Raw genomic sequence first — 4,789 nt, forward strand, 5'->3', positions numbered from 1 at the left:
ACCAACCTGCTTGGATTCCTGGATTGGCAAATATCTCCATTAGTTCTGTTTGTACCACTGGTCTAAATGTGTTATATTCTAGTCTAGGGGACAGATAAAGGCACGTCCTGAAAATTCATACTAAAGTATGGACAAACATCCAAGCAGTCTCAGTGAATTACCTAAATGTGCAAATAGCTTCCTAGAAGAACAAGCTCAGTTTGATGGTTAAAATCTGCTCCAAAATCCACAGGAACCACAGAAAGACAAGAAAACAAAATCCTTTACTTTGAAGCAGGGGCTCTGATCTAGCTCTTTGGTTAATTAAGAATGGGTAACGCTGGCGGTGACACCTGCGGGGCAGCCTTTGGTCACTAATCCCCTCCAGTTGTCCACAAAGAGTTGCGACAGTTGTCACCCTCAGCGTCAGGCTCAGTGGGAGGCAGAGGATGAATACCCTGGGAAGCAGAACCGCTGTCCCAGCCCTCTTATCTGCTGGATGGAGCCCGGGCAAAGCCGCAGGGTGCAGAGGTGAAGCATGCATTGCCAGAGGCCATGCGGTACCCAATTCCCAGCAGTAAATAGGGAGTTTGGTCTCCAGCGCTTTTCATCTATGGCTATACAAGAAAAAAAAAAATAGAGGGGAAAAAGTCATAAAAGATTCCAAGGAATAGAGCTAGTGTAATAAAATGACTGCTCAAAGAAAGTGTCTCTCTAAGGAGAAAAATGTTTGGTTTTCACCTGGATGCTGCCCCAGCCCAGCACTGGAGTCCTGCAGCAAATCCTGGGGAGGGCTCTCACCTCCCTGCTCCAGGACAAATCCCACTGTCTCAAAGCACAGAGCCCATTTGGCTTGATGCAGGGGGTACTTTTGTTCCTCCTCCAGAGCAGCCCAGCCTGCCCGGTCCTGCAGTGAGGTCATAACTCAGGGTTGATCGCATCACAGTGTGTTGCCATGGTAATGCCTGAGCTGTCACAAAAGGATGCGTGTGATGATTTCACAGCAGATGGGCTGTGAGGGAGGAAGCCCTCATTTAAATTTTAAAAATTGCTTTAGTAATTAGCAAGAGCAATAGAAAAAAATATGTTAAAAAAAAAATGAAAAAGAAAAATCCCTGAAACTGGCACTCTCAGCAAAGGGTAATGAATTCGGCAGGAGGAGGAGGGAAGCAGGGGCTGTGCTCCCACTGCCCGGCTGCAGGGTCCCCCCCATCCCAGCACATCTCACAGCCTGCTGCCCAGCCAGCTCTGCAGTAGGGAAGGCAGTGGGCAGGTGGGGATGCTGCAGGGATGGGGTTGCACCTCAGCACCAAGTGCCCAGAGGAGGGGAGGTGTAAACACCTGGCTTCACCAGTCCTTAGCAAGGAGCTGGATTGGGCCCTCCAGGGCCCTTGGTAATGCAGCATGTGAGGAGAACGAATGTACTCCTGTCCTTGTGGGGACATGGTATGAGGAGCAGCTGGAGTCCCTGGGTTTGTTCAGCCCGGAGCAGAGGAGCTGAGGGGAGGCCTCATGGCGGCTGCAGCTCCTCACAGGGAGCGGAGGGGCAGCGCTGAGCTCTGCTCTCTGTGACAGCGACAGGGCCCGAGGGAACGGCATGGAGCTGTGTCAGGGAAGGGGCAGCTGGGGTTAGGGGAAGAGTCGGCATCAGAGGATGGTAGGCATGGAATGGGCTCCCCAGGGCAGTGAGCACAGCCCCAGGCTGCTGGAGTTCAAGGGGCACCTGGACAATGCTCTCAGACGTAGGGACCATTTTTGGGTGGTCCTGTGTGGAGCCAGGAGTTGGACTCGATGATCCCTTTGGGCCCCTTCCATCTCAGGATATCCTGAGCAGCTCAGCAGCCGCCAGCGGGATAAAATCACTCCCCTGCCTGCAGCAGCGCCTCAAGGACCTTGGGCTGAGTCCCATTAATTGGGGAGAGCAGACTCCAGGGAAGCACATTTATCGCTCGTCCGGTGACTAACTGTTGATCTCCCAAAGAATGAGCCAGATGGTTCCTGTGAGAAGTGATCAGCTCTCCTGGAGTCTGTGAAACAGAAGAAGACAGGGCCTGCATGCCTCTTGCCAGGACTGGTCTGAAGCTGGGGTGATGAGTGCAGGTGCACAAGGAGCTGGTGCCTGAGGGATTCTCTGCACCCCGGCTCATCAGCCCCATGAACTGAAGGGACAGCTTCCCCCAGCTTAAGGGCATCACGGAGCATAAGGTCAGCCCCGCTGACTGGATTCAGACCTCGGCAGTGCTTTGCTCCTGTGCGTATTCCTTTGAGCATCTCTTTCTGCAGACAGTGCATCCGATCGGTGCTCTCTGCCTCAACTTGAATTTGAAAGAAAAGCAAGAGGATTGACAGAGCGCTTTAGCAGAGGCGAAAGCATGGTTTTGGCAGTTGTTTTGCTGGAGAAAAAATATTTATGTAGGCTGGGGAGTGAGTGGCAAATATAGGAGGCAAAAGAGCTGTGTTCCTCCACGCCAGTCTGCACACTGTGCATTGACCAGCAGCCAATGCTGCTTCCTGCCATGGCACTGGGATCAAGGTCTCCACAAGACAGGGGAAAAAATAGCAATGTTTATCTGCTGACCTCTTTTAAAATGGCTCTTACCTTAATTTCTACTGAGGGCCATACTGAAAGCTGGTTTTCAGTGTGTAATGATAAACAGCAGCTGAGAGCTGTGGCACTGCCGTACTGGTGTGGGGGATGAAGCAGGGTGGGATGCAGTTAGCAGCAAGGTGCACACTGAGCAGTTGTAGCCTGGTTGTTCCTGCAAGGCAGCAGCTCAGCCTCTAGCCTAAGGCCTCCCCTAGAGGAGCAAACAAATCCCAAAGCTCCCAGCCACCCCCCTGCTGCTGCATCTCATACACAAACCAACCCCCGGTGCCACGGCTCCAGGCAGCACACACATGAGCAGCACGCAGCCACACTCAGCAGTAAATGACTCTCCGGCTCTTTTATTTATATGCCTCTGTTTTGGCTTCTGAAGGATGCACGTCTCCTTCGAGGATACACACGGAGTCTCTCCAGAGCACAGCTCTGAGCTGCAGCTCAGGGAAAGGGAATGAGGTCTGCTGTGCTGACTCAGCCTCGACTGCACAGGATTAAACAGTCAGAAAGGAACCATTAACTCAATAAGACTGAAACATATGTGACAATGCATATTGCAGACACTCATCTCCTCGCCGTAAATAATAGACAGATACGTTTCAGCACACAGTTCATTATTTCTGACCAAGGTATTACTTTGCAGGGGAGTCTACAACTTTATTTGAGGTCTTTATGGAGTGGATGTCACCTTAAATCTAGAGAAAGTGGACAGAGGAAATGGAGAGAGCACAAGATTTAAAGCAAGCCAGCGTTCTGCCCTTGCTTTCCTGAGAAATCATGTGCACACTCACTGTGCCCTGGGATTGGTGTGGCTTCCATAGCGCTATTAACTGAAAAGAGAGGCCTTTAGGAAAAAAGAATTGCAAACTTCCTTTTTGCATCTTCTGTATAAGCAATTTCCCCTTCCTTACAATACCCGGCATTGTTTTAATATGAGGTTTCCATAAATCAGTTACAAACAGAATACGTTATGCAGGGTGTGTGAGTGAGCAGGAGAAGGAGCAGCAGGTGTCGGGCTCTGCTCCTGGTCACCAGTGGCGGAACACACAGGAACGGCACAAAGCTGCACCAGGGGAGGGTCAGACTGGACATCAAGAACAGCTTCTTTACCACGAGGGCGGTCAGACACCGAAACAGGATTCTGAGAAGTGGCCGATGCCTCACGGCTGCCAGTGTCAAGAGGCATTTGGACAACGTCCTCATTAACTAAGAGGTCAGGCAGTTGGACTCAATGATATTTGAAGGTCCTATCCAAATGAACTATTCTGTTACGCTATTCTATTCCATTCCATTCCATTCTATGTCTGACAGAGGGGCAGAAGTCTGAGATAACCGGCCAACTATCAGTTTCCTAAAGCCCTAAATCAGGACTGAGGTGCCACATGGGTTGTAGGTCCCACTGCTCAACATTCAAACAGAGGAGGAATTTGATGACTGAGACTGATCTCTGTTTCGCACGATGCAGGAAAACAGAAAGTCACAGAGAATCACAGAATCATAGAACTGTTTGAGTTCGAAGGGACCCTTAGAGGCCACCTAGTCCAACTCCCCTGCAGTGAACAGGAACATCTACAGCTAGAGCAGGTTGCTCAGAGTTTGTTCCATCCTGACCTTGCATGTCTCCAGGGGTGGGGCATCCACCACCTCTCTGGGTAACTGGTTCCAGTGCCTCACCACCCTTATTATTATTACAAAAAAACAAAAACAAACAAAAAAAAAACCACCTTTTTCCTTATATCTGATCTAAATCTCCTGTTTCAGTTTGAAACCATTTCCCCTTGTCCTATCACCACAGACCCTGCTAAAGAGCCTGTCCCCTTCCTTCTTACAGCCCCTCTTTAGATACTGAAAGGAGCGGCGGGTATCTTCGTCTTTATCTCCACGACCTCCGCGGTTTCTCTGAGCATTACCATTGGATACACAACGGTCAATATATCCTTAGCTTTTTCACCGAGGTCGCCAATGGGAACTGTCACAGTTTTACAGCCCACGGCCTCCTCGCCTCAAACCTGCGCTCCGTTTTAATGACTTCGTACGACATCACCCAGGTTTGGGGGCAGGCAGGGGAGTCTGCGAAGGGGCCCTACGCAGACCGCTTGAGCTCAGCGGCGGGCCCCGAAAGAGGCTCCCGGCTCCCACCCACGCCCCACTTTGCACTTGAAAGCACCAACGGCAGCACGGCTTCATGGGCCAAAGGGCCCTTTGCACTTA

At 50.8% G+C, this 4,789-nt stretch overlaps 1 long non-coding RNA gene across 1 annotated transcript; it reads right to left on the reverse strand.

Moving 5' to 3' along the window:
• Nucleotides 245-1,067, reverse strand: LOC110394954. Its single transcript, XR_002436058.1, has 2 exons — nt 721-1,067; nt 245-596 (listed from the first exon to the last, which is right to left on the reverse strand). It is a non-coding gene; the product is annotated as an uncharacterized LOC110394954 (long non-coding RNA).

The sequence above is a fragment of the Numida meleagris genome, chromosome 2, assembly GCF_002078875.1.
Source record: "Numida meleagris isolate 19003 breed g44 Domestic line chromosome 2, NumMel1.0, whole genome shotgun sequence".
NCBI lineage: Eukaryota > Metazoa > Chordata > Aves > Galliformes > Numididae > Numida > Numida meleagris.